This window comes from Lethenteron reissneri, chromosome 41, assembly GCF_015708825.2.
Source record: "Lethenteron reissneri isolate LAM-NWPU_2019-01 chromosome 41, ASM1570882v1, whole genome shotgun sequence".
Taxonomy (NCBI): Eukaryota; Metazoa; Chordata; class Hyperoartia; order Petromyzontiformes; family Petromyzontidae; genus Lethenteron; species Lethenteron reissneri.
This window is the reverse complement of record NC_083819.1, coordinates 1391543-1417508: the sequence shown is the minus strand read 5'-3', so window position 1 is coordinate 1417508 and position 25966 is coordinate 1391543. Positions and strand designations below refer to the sequence as shown.

The 25966-nt window shown below is 49.2% G+C and overlaps 1 protein-coding gene across 1 annotated transcript in view; it reads right to left on the bottom strand.

Annotated features, from left to right (window-relative positions):
- The window catches only part of LOC133352571 (neuroblast differentiation-associated protein AHNAK-like), a 70750-nt gene that overhangs the window by 25834 nt on the left and 18950 nt on the right, over positions 1-25966 (bottom strand).

The following is a 25966-nucleotide window of genomic DNA, read 5'->3' as shown; positions in this document are numbered from 1 at the left end:
GCGATCGCTCCAATTTCACCGCGCGCGAGGGGGTGGCATATCCTCTGAACCCGGGCTCCGTCACGCACACATTTTTGTGAAGTCACGGCAGCGACGCATGTTGACCCGCCGCCATCTGCGTTCCTTCCGTGCCTTATTAACTTTATGTGGTCCGTGCGCGTGACATATCGTTGTGGAAACACCGACGCTCTTTGTTGCCGAGCCCCCATGCAAATGCTGCGATCCGCGTCAGCTCGATATGCATCTGTTTCACGTCCAATTCTCCGATGTATTTATAAGGTCAACACAGACGCCGTGTTACATCGCAGTTTGCCGCCAGAAACATAATCAAATTAAATCTTTAAAGGGCGTATAGTTATATTTAACTCCTTGTTATGTGCTACGGTTGGGTATGGATGATTCCAATTCCCTAAATTATGACCAAACCCACATCGCAATTGAAAAAATTACGACCGGCTGGAAACAACAACGCATACATGAATGCATGTGCAGGCCAAGAGCTTTTGCACTCGCAACGAAAACCTTTCGTGCGTTGTTAATGTTCAAGGTGTTTGTGATCACACGAGGCTGATAACTCTTTTGTGGAATGCGTGTTTCTTTACGTACACACACACACATTCACGTGTGCACGAATGCACGTGAGAGACCCATGATGCGGTAAAACATTTTGCACTTTAAAAAACACGGGTAATTGACAACGTGAAAAATTTTTCGTTCCATGCGAAAAAAAAAACGAACTCTCGGCATCTGTGTAAATTGTCCATCTCCAAATAAGTCTTTTGCGTCTGGCATCCCAACTCTTTCCTTTAATAATCAGCCGAGTGAAGCCTGTTAAAACTACATGTGACAACTGCCCGCTAAAACTGCCGCCTTATTGCTCAAGTACAAGATGAAATTTTCCGCGGTTAAGTGTGCGCGTGCACAACATATATCATCAGGAACAAATATAATATGAACCTGACCTGGGTCGCCCCAATGTTGACACGGTCTAAAATATATTGGAATCATTGCATTAGATAGAGCTCACTTATTACCGGCATTTTGTACAATCTACAACAGTCGATAGAAATATATTTGAAGATGTACTGGCATTGCGAATACTACTTCGCAAATTGAGAGTTTAGTACAGTAACACCTCGGTGGTTTACATCGAGGGAGAATGCGTTCCCGAAAGGTGCGACGCTAAATATCGAAACGACGTCAATCAAAGAAGCGATGTACAGGGTAATAGTTAGTGGGTGGCGGTGGTGGTGGCGAAGGCTGAGAGGCGATGGACAACGAGAATGGACGGACGATGCCGTCAGCGACATGAGCATGTGTCGAGGCGACGCAAATTGGCTAGCGGTGCGAATAATAAAGTGGCGACGTATTTGCAAAACGACGTTAAAGGGAGTCAAATCGGGGTCATCCCTCTTTTACGAGCCACGGATTAAAATGTGAGAATTTCCAGGGAGGATGACGACTGTACCCAGCAGAGGGTGCTGTGTAATCACTCGGCAGCTGCCTGGGTGAATTACCGACCGCTGGGTCAGGACGAGACCCGCCCAACAGTTGACAAGAGCGGCTTGCCAGCCCCACCTTTTCATAACCCACATGGCACATTCATCTAAAGTGGCACCCTGCATTGGCAAAAAAAAAAACCTCAAAGCGCCACTATACTCTAACGTGAATAATTTCAACTTCTGCCAGGGTCCAAAAGCCTCCAGAAATGTTATAATTTTTTCCTACAAAACAGCACTCGCATTCTTGAGTAGTGTGATAATGTGCGTGCATAAATGGCAAGCACTTGAGGAATGCTGTTTACGTGTACAGTAGTGTGGAAGAGTAGGCAGAATACCCTACAGAGCTACCTGTATAGCGGAGGCCCTTCCACCGCCTGCAGTGTGCGCGAGTAATTAAAGGGCAGCACCTGTACCTTTTATATACGTGTAATCACACAGAAATGTATCAATTATGTTCACAATACACAGGGAATTGCCGGTGAGACTCAAGAAATTACAATGTTTCCACACTCTACTCTTTGATTCTTTCGGTAAAGTCACGTAGGTAGAAATATTTTTTATTTTATTTTATTTCTACCTACGTGACTTTACCGAAAGAAGCAAAGAGTATGGATTCCTGCAGTCACGAAAGCTTCAAATCAATCTTTCCACACTATATAGAAGAAGACGATATGTGAATATTACATTCAGGCTAAATGGGCTTGCAGAACGGCGCAGAAAAATCGAGTAGCAAAGACGGCGGTATCCAAACAAGAGGGGACAGATTCCCAAACTGAATCGCGACACCGGATTGCGACGATTCATTTGGGACACGAGTATGATTGACATTCGACACACTGGTTCCCAGACGATGTTGCTGCTTCAACGTCGGCTACAAACCTCATCTCCCTAAGCACTGTCGCTGCACGGCGCCCAACATGGTCCCCGCAGTATCATTTGCAGTATAAATTGAGGTGATATTTGTAGTGTCGGCACAGTCCAGTGTAGCGCAAAAAGTCCTTTAAAAATACCGGTTTGTTTTCTGAGTCTCTTCGATGATAATAAAATTGGTGCCAAGCCATTACCTGTTAATGTTTAAACTACCTTACAAACTGCCACTTAAGTCTGAACATTTACACAATCAGCCCTGGAATAGACAAACAGTGCCCAAATACGTGAGCCAATTTTGAAATCTGCCCAGTATTTGTTTTTGGCAGTGTTGGGCAAAAAAAAAGGTTCCTTGTAAAAACACAAATGAAAAAAGTGCACACGCAAGCACAATCAAATAAAACACGGGCTGCATGAGCAGCGATGCAGTCCCTCGGTCCACCTGCAGGTTGCGTGTGGTGGGGCAAAGTGTGGGCGCTCCTGCATCTTCCAAAGTATCTGCCCATCCATGGGAAAGTAGGCCAAAATACCCTAATCGAGTGGTGGCCCTTCTGCCAGCAGTTGTGTAAGAAAGTAATAAAAGGCACGTCATTTATAGTAAAAAAAAAATGGTCCCTTATGTTTGGGATTAAAGTATGGCCATCCAAATGGATCTTACATTTTCAGAACATTTGTCAAAAGATGCAGCACTTACATTACTAATGCCTTTTATTTACCCATGAAAGCCTCACCAGGTGTCGAGACTCATTTTTCCAGGTGTGTCCTAAAAAGTTTGGGATGTTTGGTCAATTCAATCAACGAATGTTTTGGCTTCACGTGTGAGGAAACTCAAGTATCCCAATGAAAACCCACGCAAGTACAATATTGGGGCAATCGAAAGGAAGAATCGACTTGCTGTACTGCCATCTCCCTGACGAGCAAGTTTGGGAGGTTCACAAGTCCACACGATCTACCCCCCAGGCCTTGTTGCCTCCTAGGCGCTCCGTGTCACAGAGGTGTGCGCAACAACCACACAAACGTCCGGCATGCAGCAAACATGGGCAACCAATCCAAGGTAACTTCTGGGCCGCGGATCTTTATATATATTTCGTGAAAATAATGTTCATAAACGCGGAGACGGTCTATTCATGCGTCTAGGTCCACACAACGGAGGCGGTAGAGGAGGCAAAAAAAAAAACCTGTCCTTGTTTACACCACGCCGTGTGAACAGGGTGAGGTAGCCGGCCTGCAATCTGTGAACAATGCAGTCGTTTCTTTTCATTCCACGTCCAACAACAATGCCAGCCCTGAGAACTTTCCTGCGGTGCTTTCCTCATTCAATTTTTTTCGCCACCACGAAGGACACCCATTACGGTCGTACGCTGCCGATTTTGATATTATTATTATTATTATACACCACCGTGTCCTTGTGATGGTGCCGTGGCGTAACGGTCAGCACACGAGACACGCAATCAGTGCAGGGGTCGCCGGTTGAATTCCATCTCCTTGGCGCGCGGTCGCATAATACATGGTATACTACTAACAGTTGATAGGCACGGCACGTCGCGTCTCCCGGGGTAACACGGGGGTAACCCAACTCTTCTTCCAGGATGTATGGAAGAGAAGGCCAAGTACCCTCAAGTGGAGTTCCTTCTAACAGCGGTGGCATGAGCAACTGCAGAACGGCACTTTTGCCTTTTCCTTTCTGGATCCTTCCATTGTCCGCTCACTCTGCCTCCTCGTCCCATCTCTGGGGTATTGCATGACCGGTCGTGGGCATGTATCCTGTAAACCCCCTTACTAGCTGGCTCTGCAGGCATCGTGTCACGCTGGGCCACACCAGCGTTCACTTCTGCTGGCGCTCGTTAAGACTTGCACAGTGCCGCTCGGAAAGTGATTTGGCACGAATCTTTCACGCCGAGTTGAGGGGGGGGTCAGGGGTTCATGCTTAATTGCAAGTCGGCCAAGCTGAAATTCGGCTCACGCAAACGCCTGAGGGATACCCCAGTAAAAAAAAACTGCCTAAGTTGTCACGTGCTTGGAACTGTTAGACCAACGTTTGGCCGATGAACCGCGCTTAATAGGAAGAAGAACCTCACGGTTTGTGGAACGAACGGCAAGGAAAGAAGGAGTTTAAAAAAAAAAGCCACACATCTGCGTATGGTTGCAACGCCATTTTGTGAGACAAGGCACGCTGTGGAGTGCTGTGTGAAATGGCGACTGGTATGCATGCATACAGCAGAAATCTTATAAAAAAAATAAAAAAAGACAAACATCACATGTGCGCGGATGCCTCTGGGACATTTTCCGATGAATGTCAGGATCTCTGGGATTTTATAAACAGCGGGCGTGGCTCAAGCACGAGTCAGTCTCCAACGACCACCACCACCACAACCCTCACCACTCACCACCACCACAACCCTCACCACTCACCCCCCCCCATCACTCACCCCCACCATCACATCCCTCACCACTCACCCCCACCACCACACACTTCTTACTCTCCTCCAAAAACTTCTGATCTCTCCCAACCCCGCTCCCTGCGAGCTCTCTCACCACCCTCACAGTCCCACCCCAAGCTCACCACGGTCCACTCCTCCCTGTAGCCTCCACCGCCAATGCACAACACATTTAAGACTCCCGCAACGGGGGGAAGAAAACCAGCGGGGGAATAAAACCAGCGGAGAAAGCACGTGCGTAAAAAAATGGTTCGATATCAGTGTAAAAAACCTATTTGTTCCTGGATAGTAAGTGTTATTTCCGAATTGATTATGCTTCATAAGTACAGAAAATAGCTATTATTCCCCACAAACTTTGCTTTTGCGACCAGGACATTGATATTTTGAAATGTACCTATTTTCAATGAGAAAACGTGCATTTGTGTCATTCCTTCACATAAAGTCCCGGTCACAAAAGCAAAGTTTGTGGGGAATAATAGCCATTTTCTATACTTTTGACGCATAAACAATAAAAAAATAACACTTACTACCCAGGGACAGAAATCGTGTTACATCGTGTAATCTCAAAGCTCAAACCAGTTCCTCTGGCCTTGTTGAAAGGGAGAGAATCGTCACACCGCGATTCTTCCACGCCGCTCTCACTTGAGAAAGTAAACAGGGTGGTGGACACGAACGGGAACGACTTCAATCCCCCACTGCTGTATCCAGGACATCCCCATGCCGTGCAGGATCGTTGTGGTTATTTCTAACCACGCTTCACCACACTTTTGCCCAGCAGCAGATGCGACGTGACTATCAACTGCTGGTTATAGGCCATTTATTATACCACTGGGCACCAATGAGATAGAATTGATCCGGCGATCCTCTGCGCCGGATTTGTTCGCGCTGCTCTTGGATGCCCACAACGTAGCACCGCAGCAGCCCACAGCACACTGCTCCATGCATCTTGGCACTATCCAGGCTCCGCTCTGCTTAGCTTGCGAGATGTGACGATATCGGTCGCATTCCAGGTTGATACGATCGTGGGCGGAAATCAAACATTCAGCCTAATTTGCATTAATATGTTTGCGAGTTTAAAAAGTGTAACCCGTAATTGCATGACGTCCTAAGATTAGACGCCAAGCAAAGTAAACATTCGTTATTAACCCGTTGACGTAAAAATGATCATGTCTTAATTCAACTATTAAAACATCAGTCAACCCCATGTGTATTTTACATGCGGAGTGCTGGGGAAAGTCCACGCACATGAGGAGATAATCTAAACAAATACAATGGACTGGTCGGAAAACCTACCCGCCATATGTACGTCGAACTTCTTTTGCACCATACGCAGCCAACCGTGCTAATCGGAGGTGCGGGGTGCCTACTACAGGCACATCTTTTCACCCCGGGTGGATGTGGCTGCATCATTACTTGACCCACCAAACCTGTCTGCGAATAACCAGATTGCAAGCACAATCAAACAAGGGAAATGTGAATCTCTGCAACTGCTTGTTAACACCACTGCTGGTGGCAGGGACTCCACTAGAGGGAGCATCTCGGCCCACTCTTGGGCGATCGCCAGACATCTCGTACGTACGCTGAACTTCTTCCGCACCGTACGTAACCAACCATGCTGATCGGAGGTGGAAGAGATGGGAGCACACCCACACTTTAGCTCGCCACGCGCGCGACCTGCCGAGCGGCGAACCGTGGTTTGCCCGTTTATAACGCTGGGTGGACAGTCAGGTGGGGACGCAGGGGATGCAGAAGGGGGGGGGGGGATAGTGAAGAGTATCGCCCAACATTTAATCTACCGCGCAAGTCCATCGCTCAAACAACGACGACTCCACGGAAGCTCTCCCTTACAAAACACAACACTTGCAGTAGCCAACCGTCGGCCAACGAACCATGCAGACCTTTCTGGACTCCTTCCAAAATAGCAGAACACCAAACGATTGCTCGTAAACGTAGTTTTTCTTCTTTTTTATGCTCGTAGATTCTAAAACAAAAGTTTTAATAGCAGGTACTATAACAATGTTGTTTTAAGCCTGCTGCAAGTTATATATTTTTTTTAAGGAGCGTGTATGCGTCAACTGTGCCATGTGGCAGCATGGCGCGCGTAGGTCGGGCAAAACATCCTGTTCGCATTCCACGATGCTTTACAATCGAGTTCTTCGGCCGTAAACGCACGCAGCTAGCCTCGGTCAGGAAGTCCCCGTGCGTGTGCCGACTCCAGTGCCGCCTTGCGCCAAAACGCACTGAAGAACAACACGCGGCTACGAGCGTTAGTCGCGGTTGAAGCCGTCGGTCGCCGTCTCGTAAAACCGATTCCCCAATCGGGCACTCCAACCTCTCCCCAACATTGTCCCACCAGCGCACAAGAGGACGCCAAATTGCCCTCCCACAGGGGCTCTTTCGGGTCACCCGGAGGCACTTCCGACAGCAGTAGTACGAGCAGCAATTGCAGGGCTGCACCTTGACCTTTAACTGCACTGTAATTAGCTGGGTGACCGCGGTGCATTCCCTCGTAGGGTAGACATCTCCACACCAACCAGCACTAACCAGCTTGGGGAAGTATGGTCAAATGGCCCCAAAGCCCGACCAACTAAGATTACGGCAATCCACAAGTCGCGGCATGGGCCAAGAAGGTGACGGAGGAGGTACAAAGAATCACGTGGTAGGAGGCAGGACATCCTCTGGATGGAGGACGTCCCTCTCGACTTGTCGCGGCAGGGGGCAATGCTGCTGTGTGCAATCCCAAGCGAGTCATTTGGAGGTAATTTGTCACCGTTGGAATGTTTGGCCGATGACCAGTTGCAATCCACGTTTTTTTGTATTGAAATATGGGAGGAAGCCCGTGCAATACAGGGGGAGAACTTACAAATTCCACACTCGCTCAAACAGGTTATATTATGACCTACAGTTTCACTGGACTTTCAAGCAACAGCACAGAAAGCGACAAAAAAACAATGATTGGAGGCACCTGCTCATAAAGCAGCAACAGCTCTGCCTGAAGCCAGGCAGCTGCCCGCCACGAGTTCTAATCAGGGATTGGGAACACCTGCGTCACCTGTGTACATCACCTGTGTGCGTCAGCTGTGTACGCAGTAGCAATTTCAGAAGCTGGACAGGTGCGGCTGGGGCCAACTTTGCAGCATTTTGTCAAATGGGCCTCCCGAGCGAGAAATCTCAGGAGTGTGCGCGCATGTGGCCGCTAAGGTTGATCCACAGCGTGATGTTTTTCGGCATTCTTTCGTGTTGCAAGTTTTGGTGTGCACGCCTTTTAGTTCAAACAGGACTTGATAATAAGTCAAATAATCACGGCTCTGTGTGCCAAGCTGAGAAGCGTTTGAAGAGGGATGAATGATTGGCCATGTGACATCTTGCTTTCTTGTCAGTGGGCCAAATACCCAGCTGTGCCACACGAAGAACCGAGTGTAAAAGGGACGCAGTAAAAGCAGTCAAGGCGCAGCCCTGCGATTTCTCGCTCACGCGACTGCTGGCCAGAAGGGATTGCACCAAGCGGAGTGCCCACTGAGGGCCAGTTCTGGCCTCGACTCGTACAAGCCTTGGCCTGATGGTCTCGGGAGAGATGGAAGGACTCACACTTTACTCCACCACCACCACGCACGACGACAATGTCGATAGACGTTTATGCTGCTGGGCAGACAGAGGCGGACGAGAGAGCTCGTCACGCACTCGTGTGGAATTTCCTTCACGTCGTGTACACACACACGCACGCACGTGTACACGTGTGTGTACACGTGTGTGTGTACACGTGTGTGTGTGTGTACACGTGTGTGTGTACACGTGTGTGTGTGTGTACACGTGTGTGTACACGTGTGTGTGTGTGTACACGTGTGTGTACACGTGTGTGTGCGTGTACACGTGCGTGTGTGTGTACACGTGTGTGTACACGTGCGTGTGTGTGTACACGTGTGTGTACACGTGCGTGTGTGTGTGTACACGTGCGTGTGTGTGTACACGTGTGTGTGTGTGTACACGTGTGTGTGTGTGTACACGTGTGTGTGTGTACACGTGCGTGTGTGTACACGTGTGTGTGTACGAGCTACTTCTAAACAACCACAGAGGTGTTTGGGGGGGGGGGGAGCTGTTACGATTGGTAGTTTTGCAATCACGATGAACAAGGGCTGCGATATGCGACTCTTACAAAAGAAAACTCGTTACGACCAAAGTTGCAATGTAGTCGCAATGTACGTATGCAAGTATGAATGTTGCACTTCTTTCGCACCGTACGGTAGCCAAGCTAATCGGAGGCGCCTAAATGACATCGTGTGCAAGACGTTACTTGCATGTGTGGCGACGATTAATCACTCGAGTCTCAACACATAGGTAAGCTGGCTGTCACAGATGCCCCGAGGAGCGAGTCACAATAGCAGCAGGCACACAGGGTGTGGAACTTCTAAGCATCCGTGGCGGCCACACCCAGTGTGTGTGTGTGTGCGCACACGATCATTATTGCATGGTGTGTGTAGGGGGGGTCGAGGGCATTCGGATTGTAAGGCTGCACCAGAGCATTGTCAGCCCTACTGGTTCGGAGGACAGTATTTCGGATTTATGTGTCTCCCAGTGCTTCAAGTTACAATTGGCTCATGCAGCAAGACACTCAGACGTGTAATAAACACGCACATGCACGGTTGGGGAGCGGGGGGGTGGCAGTTGTTTTGGACTCCGCGCGATGACTGCACGCAGGAAAACGCCCTCTCATCCGTGATGATGTGGGGGGGGGGGCGATGCCACGGATCCCATTATCCGTGGGGTTATTATCCATTACTCATCCATAGAAATCCGACGAGCTATGAAGCTCTTTGTCATACGCGTCCAGTCGGGGTGGGCCAGAAGGTAAGCAGCTGAACATTGCATACAATGTGCAGGTGACTGGAAGAAGATGGTTGTGGGACATGGGAGTTCTCGCGGGGCCATACAGCTCTCGCGGATAATAGGGGTCGCGAAAATAGGGCCGACGATGAGAGGAGTTTGAATAAAAAATATTTGCAGTTATTTGTGTAATTCTGATTGGTCAGACACTCCTATTAATACGGCATTCAATTATGCAATACGGTCTGCGCTTGCGATGGCGGTTCAAAATACGATCTCAAAGTAAAAAAACATATTTTATAGTTTCTTAACTTAATTATTGGACCATTGATGAAGTAATATGTGATCTGTAACCCACACGGAAGACTATCCACAAGGAGATGGGATACTGCATTTACATGGAAAGATAACAACATGGGCGGGGCGGAGTGGTGGTGTCATGATCGGCGGCGTAGTGCGTGCAACAAACCCGGTTACCCGAGTTTGATTGTCACCCATGGGCTAATATCAGTGTGGAGTGACATCTGAACCGGTTCTGGTACCCCCTTCACCAACTCACACGGACCAGCGTGGTGACGCAGAGCCTAGACAGACACAGCGTGCGAGGCCTTCATCCAGCAGTGGAATGACAAGGGTGACACGGTGCCGATATATTAACTAGCTCGCCTGGTGCACAGGAGGTTGTGGGTTCGATCCGGACCCTGACGCCGGCTGTATATTTGTAATCTGCGTGTTTCTCTCCCCGTGGTCGTGTGGATGTTTCTCCGGGTCCTCCGGCTTTCCCCTCCACATTTAGAAACATGCATTGAGAGTATTTGGCTGCTCTACATATCCACGTGATAATAAGCCACTTCGTTGAGCTGTCATTCGTGGCCAGGTCGCTTCTAAAAACGAGCTACATAGCTCAGTGGGCCTTAGCTGGTAAACTAAAAAAAATGTTTCGTTTATAGTTGAGACAAAGGGCTGAACATTAGTAATCGTTATAATTACAAGCGCCACATCCGGACAGGTGGCGCTGTTGTTAAAGCCTTCGACTACCAATCAGAAGGTTGCAAGTTCAAATCCTACATGGGGATGGACTCCAACTATGAACGCTAAAATGAGTATCACTCTGTGGAAGATCACGAAGCGGTATAACTATGGACAGATTGCCCATAGTCACGCTAATGTGTAATCCCACCATCGGCTCATGGTGACCAACTGCACAAAAGTGTTCATTAGGAACAGGGAGTCCGACTTGCATTTTTTTGTTACTTTGGCTTCACGTAAAATATAGCACTGCATATCATTTGCATTCATCAAAAACAGTGCTATTTTGAACACAAACACAGGACTAAAATTGTTAAGTGCAATCCGCATGCCTTTGTAGAACCAAGATGAGCCCAAGCGACTAAGCCCCACCAAGTTACCCTGAGCAAAACATAAACACTAAACTCCTGACCACAGTTTTTCACATTTCAACCTTTGCCAGCTTACTGTTTATCAAGCTCTGTTGTCGACTGACAGCTGACCTTATCATAACACTTTTTTTATAGCCCTCTGCAGGTCACGTAATAGATGAAGGCCTCTCCCCCCGTGTCGAACACCAGGGGGGTTTCGTTTGACCGTATTTCTCCACGCAGGTCCACTGCGGGTTGGCGAGAGCAGGGGAAAGCCCAGGAACAGATCAGACATCAACGCCCGCCACTGATGTTAGCCGCTGATGTTAACCGCGATGTTAGCGGGGATGTTAGCGGGGATGTTAGCCGTGGCAGGCAAAGCCGACTCACAGCGAAGAGCACAAACCACTGCCCTACCGCTCCCACCGCTCCTACCATGAGCTCATTTTACGATCGGGCACAACAGTAGTGCACCGATACAATCTACACCGAATGAGCGGATACCCGACAAGTTACATCTCCCTTAAATGCAAAGTACCGCACAGTCAGTTTACACGAGACAATTTACCACCGCTATAAGCGACAGGAACACAAGACGCCGTTTCAATCTCGTGCGAAACACCGCGCCCATCCCGCTCACCTTACAGGCAACAACAAGCACGCAACAACAACAACAACACTACTACGGAACCGATCTGCACGCGGCGATAGAAGTACCGCCAACGTGGAGAACAGTCTCCAATCTTGGCGGTGCGGGTGTAGCCCAGCATGCATAAAACACGTTGCACAAAAACGGTCTAAAAAATCGAAACATGTTTGCAAAGTTTCCCTTACAGGTCTTTGGTGAAAAATGTTAAAGGCGCCATCGCCGCTTTGAACGACGAATAATGCGACTACACTAAACAGCTATATTGTAAATCGATGCATGAGTAAAGCATGCAGGTAGAGGCGCAGCCCTGCAAGTATTTGTTCACACCAGTGCTGGCAGAAGGGCCTCTCCCACTGCAGCGAGAGCCCCTGTGTACGGGCCATGAGATCACAAAGCAACGACAGAAACCGCTTGAGAGGACACGAAGCATTCGTACGCAGACTTGATGTGCCTTAGTGCACTCTACAATATGTTTTGCGACGATGCTCAGGCTTTAAAGCGTACAGCAGTCTAACTCCAGACGAATCGCATTCCTAGGCAGACCTGTCATGCCCACGCGATTGCTTTGGGACTGGGTGTGTCCTCTCCTCCACCACCACTGTTATGCATCAGCTCCCGTGGAACATTGCCTAGTCTCTCGCTGCGCTTTGCTTGAAGAATTAAAATAAACAACTAAATATAACAATGGCAAGACAAATCTAGTCACCCATGTGGGGTCGTGCAAGTCACATTTGAGTGACAAGGAGCGATTAGAAGACGACAAAAATGAATCGCAACCTAAGGAATTCGCTGGGTGGTTTCGAACTCAGACAGAGACACAAAAGTGAGATTAGACTTGATTTATGGCACGGACTACGTGCTACGTGACGATGTGTACCAGGAAAAGGGGAACGTTGATCTCCTAAGGCAAAGTGGAGCTTTGCTTCTTTCTCATCAAGATGAGCCACTGGGCCCCAACTGCCACCACGTGGCCCAAGATGGTGCCGAGAATTGTGGCGTTAGGCACGTGACACAATGAGCCACCGATTTACTCCGGAGCTGGGCCATCCGATTATTTAAGCAACCGATTACCCGACCGATTACAATGGTCCAACACTCGACTGACCGGAGAACAAGGAGAGAGAGTTTCACTTCCATTCGCACATGTGTTGCTGGACGGGAGGTAATGTGTGGCGCTTGATGATGATGACGTTCTTCACGACATTATCATCAGATGAATCTCGCTTTCGAAGGTAGCCATCAGTTTTAAAGGAACCCAAGTAATGAACCACAAAACAGAGTAAATTTAAATTGTTATCGATTCCTTCGCTCCAACTCCAAGTTATTGATTTGTTACAATCACGACGCACGTGTGAAATGGCAATTTAGGGCTCATGCCAATTTTATACGGTTACATTTTAGACAATGCTGAGAACAAAACTGTACAAATATGGAAAAAAAACATGACTATATAGACGGGACACTTAAATGGAATTGTGACTCCAAATCATTACAATCAAATTGGTGGGGGTGGTATAGGGGCATAATACGACATGTCGCGTGTGTGTGCATGCGTGTGCGTGTGTGCGATTGCACGCGTATATAATCCAGTCAACCCGTAACACCAGAATCTGTCCCGGCACCTCCTGCCAGCAGCGAACCCTGAACACTTCACGTGCCCTCAAAGTGCACCTAACCTGGCACAGGTGCCGTAATGACCTCACCATCACTTAGTTTTGCATGACCGCTGTTGTTCTTGTAAGCCAGTATGCACACATGAACATGGAATATTTTTCACCAGTTTCTTATCCACTCATGGGTGATTACCACGTCTAAACTATGTTGGACATTGGTGCACTATTGACTAAGACGGTTAACTGAATTCAGTTCAACTGCACTTTAAAAACACGACGCATGAGAACATTTAGCGAAATCAATGAGCAACCACTAGCAACTGTGCGGCATGGCCGGAAGGCTGGGCCGCACGCTCGTGTGGGGAGGACTGGTGACAGATTGTCCCCTGGGGTGAAGGGCTTGCTCTGCCTGTCTGGTTGGGCGTTGCTGGCCACACTGTAGCCATCGAGACAGTCATCGTGACACCCAGGCGTGTGTTCCTGCGGTCATACAAAAACACAGTGGTGGACTCAAGGCTGGAAGATCGCTGAAATCATTCTTTGTCAAACTGGGGGACGACGCAAGAGTTCCCGAGGATATTTTGTCAACAGGTTCCCCGATTGTGGTGGTTTTTTTATTTTGGTCAAGACCGTTGGATTATTATTTTCAAAAAATGTTTTAAGAGAGAGGGCAACCAAAAAACGAACTTCCTGAGAAAACCGCCACAGCAGAGTTCACCTGCTGGGATCGCTGCCCCCTTACAGGCAACTATCTTGTCTTACAGGTAGCAAGACGGTGGCACACACAACGACCGCCCACCTCCCCATCTATTTGTGATCTCACAATCCCACATTCAAGTCACTGGATCACCAGGCATTGTGGCCACCTCTGCCAAACATGAATACGTACGAGTGTGACACAGGGCCTCATGCTCTTTAATATCCACTGCCGCTTGCTACGCCCATAGGCTTCCTGCGGTTGTGCTGCGCAGCTCTTGTTTGTGTTTTAGGGGTTTTGCCGCGTGTCGTTCGGCAAGATGTCCGACGTTTCAGCCGACGTGCTGGCAGCTTCTTGAGGAACTCGGGAACTCCAAGTTCCTCAAGAAGCTCCCAGCATGTGGATGTGTAGGGAAACGTCGGGCATCTTGCCGAACAAGCGAGCGGTACGACGGCAGAAACACATCGGTAGCGCTTACACTGCGATTTAGTTTCTCCAAAAGTCAGGCAAACGAGAAAAACAAAACCGACACTTGTTTTAAAGTTGTTCATTTGATTATATAGCGAGACATTGTATCTTGCATTGTGATCCACATTTTAAAAGGCACACCAAGTGTGTGAAGAGGAAGCAATTGGCTCGAGCGTTTTCCCTTGCGGAGCTGCTGGGCACCATGGCACTCTCCTTTGAAGTGTGTTAAGTATTTGGCATGATGTACATCCATGAGGCATATTGTGGCAAGGTAGAGAGAGGCGCGATTCTGCCTCCGTATAAAACGTAATGGGTTTGAGTGAACGGAAACAACAACTAAAAATTGTATGAATAAGTATTGGCCAGAGGCAGACAGAGGAACGAGTCGGTAAGAAGGTTACGCGAGGACTGCGCCGTTGCGCAACTGCAGCCCCCCCCCGCCCCCCATTAATCACCGTAAGACTCGAGACGCATTGGAACCATACGAAAGCACCACCTGTTGACAGGCACGCGATTATTGTACAACACGGAGCCAACAGCCACGGCGCGTGTGCAGTTTATATATATATAAATTAACTGGAACAAGCAGCACAATGTTTCAGAGGCAAAAAGGTATTTAAGGACAATTTGGGCTTTCTGCTGCCGAGGTTCGATTTTTGCTTGAAAGTGCGCGGCGCTGATGAGGGGTCCGAGAGGGGGCACGCGTGAGAGCAGAGCGAGAGAAGCCGGGAGGGAGTCGGGGATATTCGTGGAGTGACAGAGGGTCAAGAGGAGCTGGGACACTGCCAGGGAGAATACAGGAGGAGGAGGAGGAGGTGGCACGAATCTCTTGACTGATTACGAAAGTCTCTGCTACGGCGGGATCCCGAGGTCACTGACGAAGCATTCCCATAAGTAGAAATGCTTTGCATTCCGCACCTAGAATTTAAACCTCAAGTTACACTGGGTGGGAAATTTAACCCCATTTCAGTTGAGTCAGACACTGCACCCTATTAACCCCCCTACCCCGCCACACCCCCCCGCCACCCCCCCAAAAAATGAAAGGCAACTCCTCGGTAAACAAGTGGGTTGCTTACAACAGTAGACCTATAATTGCCATCCCTGCACCTGCAATAAAGGAATATTAACATGAAGCACAATCGTCACTGTACGGTGGAAACTGAATACGTGCTGTTGACGAAAGTCTCACATTGCTATGGCACATGTGACACACGGTGACCATCGTGATCACCGTCCGCAGAGTCGATCGCGTTATTGCTGCGACCTTCAGATAGCGGGAGGGCATTTAAATGGCATTTGTTGGTTTTACGATGTTTGTGGGCCAGATTTCCCAATTGCTTCGCGAGGCGAGTAACCTCTCCTTCTGCTGTGCACACAAAGCGGTTTCCAAGGTCTCTCTAGAAGCTCTCAGACTCCGAGGTCAACCTCCTCCCTCGCTCCGCCAGCAACTCCTGTTTTACCTCAACCCCTCCCCTCGGCCCCTTTGAGTAAACACATTCAGCTGTGTGAGTTTTATTACGAACGTACATTAAACAAGCACCCAAACAAGTTGTCCCGATTGCATAAACCAAAAAGATCTTAAAGCTTCCCTGCCGCAATAATTAACAAAACATATTTGGAATGACAGTCAACAGGTAGAGATCATTCAAAATGTGTGACTGCGGGACTAATGACAGCCGAATAAAGGCACCAACTTTCCCCACGTACCTAACCACTTAATAAGCGCGTAGGGACAAACGTGTGCACACTCCAAAGTGGAAATTAGCGTGCCACGAGTTCGTTCGTATCGGTGAGGCCGTTACAACCCCATGGTACGTCCGTTGGTGACACGCACAATATGCGCGCTCGTATTCCATCAACTACTTACACTCGTCACGCGCCGTGCCGACACCAGCGTAGCCTTACAACTGCTTGGCACCACAGGTGAGCACACGCACCAGACATGCATGCACTGCAGCCCAAACACAAGAGACCACCTGACACGGATTTACAAAGATCCCCCATATAGCCCTAGATTACTTTTGGGCCAAGTGCCGTTGTAGCGAGCACCTATGAAAGCCGGCATGGCACACTGAGGGGGTTGGGGGGTGGATGACCGGCACCACGCCCGGCCGTGGAAAGTTCAACCTAAAAAGTAGGAGCAGCATTTGTTGAACAGGCTACATCCTGCTGATGATACTCAAGTCGAAACAAGCAAACGCCACTGGAAAACGCCGATGCGGAAGACCGACTTCCGGCTGGCAGAATTGAGTGTCATTCTGTTTCTATGTGCCCGAGATACGCACACACACGCCCAGAGCAACGGTTGTTTTACAAATAATTTTCATCGCCCGAAATTCACGAATGAAATGAACGTCGCATCAACGTCGCTACAACAGCGGTGGCAGCGGCGTCGCACAGCCTTCCCTCCCCTCTGTCTGCCACCTTTTCTTTCAGGTCCATCTGCGGCCAAGCACCGCATGCACAGACTCATGCTCATGCTCATGGACAGAGACCGGACACGCACACAGCCATCGCCCCAAACCCCCCTCCCGTGCGCTGCGACCACCCGTCTACTGCTTTCATCTGCCAAGCGCGCGTGGCCGGATCGAAGAACCAGGGCCAGGCCTCGCCCAGGCCAACAAAAAGCAAGGAATGCCAACCACCACCGAGCCCTGTTTAGTCGCAGTTTAGTCAACGTGTTAGAACGCGCGATGCCACCGTATCACCTGCCGCGGCTGTGTCGCCTGACTCTCTCTCTTGTGGTTCCACCGCTGTGCCGGTGTCCGATGTCTGCCCGAGCAAAGGGAGGATGTGAGCCGCTCAATGCATTTGCCAAAGAAGCTCCCGAGCACGGTGGACCGAAACATTAAAAATTGCGCGGAGCGACACGCGGCACCACCCTGAACCACGCCAAAGAGCCGTGTTAGAATGAGTCATCGGCGGCAAAAATGTTTTCATTCAAACTGATTATTACATAAATTTATTGCATTCGGCCAATTAGCGGTACAGTACTCTCGTTCAGCCCTCAACAAAGCACTCCATTTGCTCAAGGCCATTGGCATCAAAGCAACGTTTGAAGAAATGGTGAACACTACACCGCCCGTGATTTCAACGAGTGGCCCATATGGTGGAGTGTTGAGAGAGAAAATGAAATGTGCCAACGGGGTTGTTTTTTTTGTGGGGCGATTTTGGCTGCCGGGTGTTCCCAAACGCAGCAATGTGCCCATCGGTTCTTTGTGTTTGGACGTGATGGGTCAGTTCGATTGTCACTCCTGCAATTCATGCCACTCAGCAAAGGCCTTTTACCGGCAGCAAAGTTGGTTACCAGCCATGCCTACACCATGCCCCATTCAAAATGCCAATGCTACTTGGCAACATCCCACAGTGATCAGAACTTGTGACATTGTGCGCTCAGAATTTTATCGAGGCTGCATATGCGGGAGACACGTTCTTGTCCTAGTAAATTGTGCGTGTTCGCAGTCACATGGTCGAACCGATTTCCGACTCAAATGGGCTTTGAGGCATACGTGCTCATCTCCTGCCGATAGTCCTGAGCAAGTGGCGGGTACTTATCACTCCTATGGCGGGGACGAGTCTGTCCATGACAACCACTGTTGAAAGTGGAACTCATTGATGGGCCGAGTCAAACCCCAACCTGGATTGGAACTCGCGACCTTCAGCATCGCGAGCCGCTCACTCAACAAGCAGAGTGTTTTGTGTTTGTATATTAATGACCTGCACATATTCATGAGAGAAATATTCACTTCAGACAGACTCGTGGTGAGGAAAGGGAAGCAGCAAACGCCTCATTGCAATCGTCACCATTTCTCCACATTTCTTCGGACATCAGAGATTCATCGATCAACACCAACCACCCACGTCCCCTGCCATGGGGGCACAATTCTAAAACCACAAACCTCGTTCCGTCAACGGTTGCAACTCTTCACGCGGAATTTCAGCTAAATTTTTCGTCAAATGAATCCTTTTTCGTGGCCATGTGCATCGCATTAGGAGCCAAGAACAAACGGCGATGCGGCATATGGTTTGGATATTCTCAACCGTTTTCACGAAGTCCATTTTCTTAAAGGCGTATTTTTTCTACGGTGCAAGCCTTATGAGTGTACACCCACGTGGCTGATTCGATGGTAGAAAATAATAAATATTTCCTTCCAAGCAAAGCAATGATTTTGTTACTCGCTGTGCTTCGACGTTCACTACCGCTCGCTCGCCACATTCCACAACTGGATAACGGATGCACGCGGAAAGGTGAACCGGTCGCCGTCAAATGGGAAACACGGGGAAATGTTTTTCGCTGCTTGCTTTACACGTGCAAAGATCCTTATATTTCATAGACATACTAATTAAAATCGACGCAAAGCAGGTGCCACGTGGAAAGCAAATCACTTCACAGATACATACGGATTCCATGTTCTTATTAAAGAGTTTGGCAGAATTAAAGTTTTATCAAATTGTCTCAATGGCGCGATAACAGGCAACACAGGTCAAATAACAAGCGTATATCGCCATGCAGTGTACGTGACGGATTCTAACATCGCCTATCGTTGCCGACTCTCAAACGGACTGGGAAAACAACACGGCTCACGTTTTCTTCATAATGCGAACCAAACAAGGAATGCTGTTGATTCACACGACCCTGTCGTTGATACATAAATGGATGCACTTTAACGTGCAGAGCTCCCCATTGTAATTCACGTAACCATTAGCATAGGTATCTACACGTTCAGCCATTTTGTCGATCCACTGCTGGATGAGAGCCTCCTCTGCACGCGACGCAGTGGGTGGTTGGGATTATTTGACCATACTTCCCCGAGCTGGTCAGTGCGTGTTGGTGAAGGCAGGGGGAGAATGGATTCTGCTCAACTGCTCTCTGCTGCCAAGAAGTGTGGAGAGATGCAAGTTTGGAATGTTACAGAGAGAGGCGTAGAGAGGGACACTTGGATTAGAAGACACACAGGTTAAAGGCATCATTAAAAATGTTAATAAAACAAAGCGGGCTTGGGGCAGGCCACATCGCTGGAAGAAGCCAACCCCAATCGTCAAGAATTTATGATGCAGTGGCTACCAAGGAATGGAACGCGACCGTTAGCACATCTACAGAGGAGATTGAGTGATGAGGTGGGTTTGTTTGCAAAGTACTAGTGGATTGTTAAATCGAAGGATAGTGAGCGATGGTGGCAGCTTGAGGAGGCCTTCATCCAGCAGTGGATTAACCGTGGCTAATGATGATGACCGGCCTAAGGCTTTGTCTATTTCCTTCACTGCATGTGTGCAAACACCTTGCGGATGAGTGAGAGATGGGGTTTACTTTACACGAGTCATACAGCTCACTCATCGGCCACACCCGAAAACCGGAGCAAAGCCTTTAAAAAAAAAACCCAACGCTGGGCACATTTCAGCTAATCACAGAGGAGGCTTCAGGGCTAAAGCCTCACAAATATGCGCAGTTAACAAACTCTTGCAAGAGTCAAGCAAATCGTTGCTACAAGACCCGAAAGGCCCCAACCACCGAAGCCTGGCCCTCGAGGCCTGCGCACGCTTCGTCGAAGCGAGCTAACAAACTGCAACGAAATGTAAAATGCCTTCGCCACCAAAAATAAGCAACATATATTTAAAAAATCTATACTTCTGGAAAATGCTTTGTTTCCACGTGGATCCCATTTGGGGAGCAGATGTGCATACTTTAAGCCCCATATAAACAGGTTAAAGGGGCTCTGTGCAATAGGCACCTCCTACATAATAATCACCACAGAAGCACGTGTGGACCCTGATATGGCCTACTTTCAGCTTATTTTCTCTTGTGCCCCCCCCTCCTGCTTTCTTTCCACTACCATCTCCGCACCCCGCATCCTCTTCTCCCTCGGCCTGCCAAGTTGCTACGCTAAATGGAAATCCAACAAACGCGTTGCGAAGAAACAACCCTCCCCCCACACACACCGCGGGGTGACTTGTTGTCGCGGCGTTGGCACGCAGAGCCCCCAACCGAATTGGGGGCGATACGCAGATGGAACGAGGTGGCCGCGGCCTTCAACAATGCAGGTCAGCCGTGCCTAATCAAGTTTTCCTCCGATCACAGTTTGAAGGCACTTTACAGGAGTGGCTGTAGAAACGGGAAGAACCACCCCGACTCCAACCTCGCCTTGTTAATACTGATTCACATCGCATAGCGAAAACATCCACCCCGGACAATACACAAACAATTAGAAGAAAATCTTTCGTAAACAAATGGACACAGAATTCACGGTAATTGCTGGCTCCACGCCCACGATTCGTGCCTCGTGTTTGGGGTTCACCCCCACCCCCTCTCGTTGGGGAGTGCGGCATTCCAGAAAGGTCACCGCGGGTTTTTCTCAAGAAATATGGCTGCGGCGGGGCACGTGGTGCGACTACGCATCAAGGATTCCTTGGTGGCTCCTGCCAGCGATGGTATCTCCCAACTGCACGAGCGTGCGCCACTAAACCCCCGTTCCAGCCAGATACACTTCAGAAAGCCGTGCGGCGGTGGCAGCACCTCCTCGACACGTTACACCCCCCCCCCCCCACCGGCATCTCTCGAGCGTGACCTAATCGCGCTCTTATAACGCCACTTTTCGACGCAGCCTCCCAAATGCCTCGTGTGCCTGCGTTAACGGGACCCGTTCCGACGTGTGTACTACGCATGCATGCGAACGCACGCGCACCATTGGGCACGCCCGTACGCGGGCTGCAACAACAACAACAACAAATAATAATTATTTGTTATATCTACGTGGCTTTACCGAAAAACCCATAAAATATAAAAACAAATAATAAAATAATATATTTCCTTGCGCGCGTGCACGCCCGCACGCACACGCGAGACGTATTATGACAAGGCGATTGCGGTGTTGGCATGCCAAGCACCCGTGCACGCGGGCGCAGAGGTGTCGAAGTGATGAGCACACGCAGACACTTTAGTGCGCACAAAGCCGGCACACAGAAGCGAGCGGCGGGTTCCGTGCAAGCTCGGAGCGGGCGCAAGCAAGCGGGAGGACGACACATCTCGACTCAACACGCGGCGATAAGGGCGAGGCTCTTGACAAGATTGGCTTAGCTTCTCTTACTGAGCAGGGACTGTAGAATCTGTAATAGCCACAGAAGCTCTGTATCTCTCTCTCTCTCGCAGCTTGCAACTTGCTGCATGAGCCACAGTGGATTGTGGCGTGGTACTTTGGGTCAAGTTTGTGAAACTTTTCCCCGACACACCGTGCACAAAATCGGGCTTTGCTTTTGTACCTCCCCACACGTTGCATTTACAGCAAAAGCCAAACCTTAGAGATTAACTGCAATGACTGGAATTGCTTAACCTATTCTAGAGGCAGTTACATGACCAATGCTGCCCACCCCTCTGTATTTTATTCCACATACTTGTTTAAAAATAAAAGAGACTTACGAGGTCATGTGCAGCCGTGCGCTCATACATCACGACACTCACAAACCGAGTTGCACACTCACCCGCACGCCTACACTCAGGGAGACTCCCTGACGGACCTCGCACGTTCACTCACCAAGCCGCCGCACAGGCCACGGCCGCGTGGCACGGACGCACGCCCTCCCACCCCCCCCCGTTGCGTCGTGCACTCGCAGCGACCCACACTCGTGCGTGCCCCTGCAAAGCTCCACCCCCCCCCCCCCCCCGGTATAGCCTCGACCGACAAATGGGGACAGTTTCTGCGAGTGAGCAGCTATGAAGAAGCCCGGTTGGTGCGGGCTACACCACCACGCCCGGCCGCCTAATCTTTGTTATTGCATGCCAAACCACATACACGTTTAAGTCTGAGTGTACCTAAGAGAGCGCCAGAAAACAGTGAAGATAATCACCACTGTTGTCCAACGTGGTTGGAAATGGAACTCGGTTCACCGGGTTCGTGGTGCGTTGCGCGAGACGCAACAGCAGCGGCCCCCTCCCCCCATGCACGGGCACGAGCCCCCGGTGAGAGGGACCCCCCCCCCCCTTCACGGCTTCCCCTGCACTGGCAGCCCCTTGGGGAAGTGAGCAGCGAGCGTGGCGGCTGCCCCACGGTGGTGCGTCGCTGAACTCGGGAAGAAGTTGGCGTGTCTAACCGGGGCCTTCCCACCACCGCTAGACGGGAAACGAAGCGCTCCTAACAATACACGTCAACGGCTCCCACACGCGGCACTACATCACACGCACGGTGCAGGAAGCGCCAAGCAACGTACCCTCGCTTCCTTTTCCACATTAAAAGAATTTGGATGGAATTTTTCCCCGAACAATGGGCGATTTTTTTCATCGTGGCTTTCTTTAAAATTTACGACGGCATTTCATTTTGCGTTTCCCCTGCGCTGCTGCTGGGGTTTTTTTTCAGCCCGATTGAAGATGGCGATATATAATTTAAATGTTTTTATCTCTCTTTTCTTTTTACCCCATTCCAATCGGCTCCTCTTTGTTGTGTGTAGAGGAGCTGGGTAGTGGCGAGTGCAAAAATGTCCATTTTAAAAAAATGCATCGGAATCGTGAATGGGACTTACATTGCTTTTGCTCAATTGGCAGAAATTCATTATCCACCGCAACTATTCTAAAAGGCAACGCATGATGGATAGGTGAACTTAAAATTTGCCAACAATTCATTAAAGCTCGCATTTGCACTCGATGGGCCCGGATTTTTTGGCGATCAAAAGCATTTTAGTGCCACGGGCAGTTTTCACAAGCACATTATTTCACGTCATGCACGCACCCAGGTGCGTTCACAATTACTTGCATATTTAGCACCCCCTCCCCTTTTTATCCTTGCAAAAATGTAAAGTTTACCAGCGTAGGACAGTGGCAGTGGGACAACACTTGAATCGGTGTTTAATCCCCGATATGAAAACAGTACACTTATATGTAATCAATCACTCGCATGCATACATGCAGTCACCCACTGGTTGGTGTCGTAGCAATGCTTCTATTGGCGGGGGTGCGGCGTGTTATTGGGGTACCATGATATCCACTAGGGGTCGGGGTGGTGGAAGGTGAAATGCAAGGTAGAGGAGAGGGCATATCCAAACGGATTGGTCGTGAGTTTGCGTCCATTTAACCCTTTCGCATTCCGATGACGTACGTGTACGCTATAATAGAGTGCGGTCGTGTCGCTACACTTCTCCGCGGTGAGCACAATGTCTTTAAAAACAACGGCGCTACGCCTCTCTAAATAACATCAACGCTGAACGGCTCGCAGATTCGGCGGTGAACGGGGGACACACCCACCCGGCAACTTGCAGACGTCTCTGAATGGGGAAGGGTTGACGGCCTACGTACAGGCCAAAGATGTGGTGACATATAAAAGAGCATAACAGCAAGTACGCGCACAATCTCATTGTGCCCTCCCAAGTCTCCAAATACAACTTAAAATATGATATTATCATAATTATTTTGGGATTCGCACACCAATATTATCAAGCAGAATTTGTGTAAACAGGCAAACTCTGTACTGGTTTTGATCAACAAGCCTGACTTTGCTGAACGCACAGCAAGTAGGCCGACTAACCTGTGTGCATTGGTATCAATGCATGTGTTTTAGTTCGGCAACCGGATTTCTTGGCACACGAAAAAATATTACTCAAAAGGAATTGGCCCACATGCTAAAAGTCGGATCCCTCCTGGAACAGTCGAGAGAGCGAGCGCAGGATTTGCTTGGTATGAGGAATATTGTTCTTACCAAACATACCGGGGCCCCATTCTGGAGTCTATTCGTTTTCTCACCTTTATTTTCTCTCAACACAAGGTGAATATAGAGACGTGGTGTGCAGTTGCTGACGTAGCCTTAGTGACGTAGTGTCATTGCAGCAATAAAATCAGATGAAATTACTTTAAGCTTAAATAACACTGACCTGTGCATGTTTATGGACTTTATTGCAGAAAGGTAAAGGTGCGGCCCTGTAATACCTTGCTCATGCCACTGCTGGATGATGGGCCTATACGAGAGGTTATTTGGCCTACTCTTCCATGCTGATCAGGCGTATCCACACATTAACCCACCACACGCGACCAGCCCATCAACCAACTGTGGTGTCTCCATTTATACTGTTGGGTGGACAGGGACGGGGGGTGGTGCGGTGGTTGGGAGTGGATTTAAGAGACCTGGACCGCTGTTTCAACTGCCGCGCCGGGAGATCGAATCCAACCGCCGACCTCTTGAGTTGCGAGTTCAGTGTGCTGAGCATCACACCGTGCCAGTGCCAACCGCTTTGTGTCCACTGTTAATACCAACAAATATCTGCTCCTTCTCTAGAATGCGCAGTGTGGGGGTAACCTCTGAGGATATAACTGGAGCATGTGCAGAACAATGCGGCCTTCAGGAGGAGCCAAAATGGGAACCAATCCAGTGAACGGCATTATATAAAACCGTTTTTTTTATTGAGCCACTGCGAAGCACTTTCAGAGCGTCAATGCCACGTGGAGAGTAGAGACCTTTGCAAAGGCCCGTCGTGGACGTGCGGCTGCTATCTTCTCGTGCGTATTTCTCGCACTGCTTTCGGCCGGAAGAATTACAGCCAGACGCTTTCTGTTGAAAGAGCCAGTCGCTTTTTGGAATCCTCCCCGAACTACGGAAAAAATGGAATTTCAACTACGCCAAGCAGGTGCGCTTACCAAAGTCAATGTTTGTATATTGCAGGGGGCGGGGGGAAGCCACCACTGCCGCCGCCACCGCCACCATCGCCACCACCATCGCCACTTTTCTTTTTTAAAACCAAGTCGGGCGAGCACTGGCCCAGAGGGCCCACAACTTCCAATCGCCAGCGATCGACGGCACAAATTAAAAGTTGTAGTTGGTAAGAGTTGCATACGGGTTTTGGTATAAGAGCTTTAAACAACAAAATTATACAAAGATCAATGGGCAAAACTTCAAAACAGCGACGATATTATCAGGCTCTTTACTCAAATTATGCCATCTTAAAGAGAATGCACACAACACGCCACCACAGCTATCCTGTCAGAAACCTTACTTGCTGTACTGTATTCTCAAGTTGGGCAGTTCACAAGCAACGTGCGGTTTCCGCCTCCCACCAAGCCCACTTCTCCAATCCTCCGGACTGAAGTCATGGACACTGCCGCTACGAACTTCACGACCGCATTTACAAAGGGCCCACACTGGCCATCGCAACAAGCGACAGAGTTCAAGCTACGCTTCATAAGGAGACGGTTTGTACGGGGGGCTTTTACCTGGAGACTCTCACACGTGGGTGTAATGTCGGCGTCTTTGAGATCCCCCATATCAGCCTCGACGATAATATCGCTCTGCAGGTAACGATACATGCTCGCAGAGGCGGGAGAGGCTAATCTAGAAATCTCCTTTGCTTCCTTTGCATAACAAAATCCAACTGCACTTTTGTCGGAAGGCGAAGCCCATTGTTGTGGCAGTACACTGGCCGAGTCAAGAGATACGTTTTCTTTTTAAAAATCGGAATGTGTAAAAAATGTCAAATGAAAAGTTGCCTTGGGTCAACTCTCATTCAAGTAATGCTTCTGGGCCAGTGGCTCACAACTTATTTCTCGCTTACAAGACCTCCCCT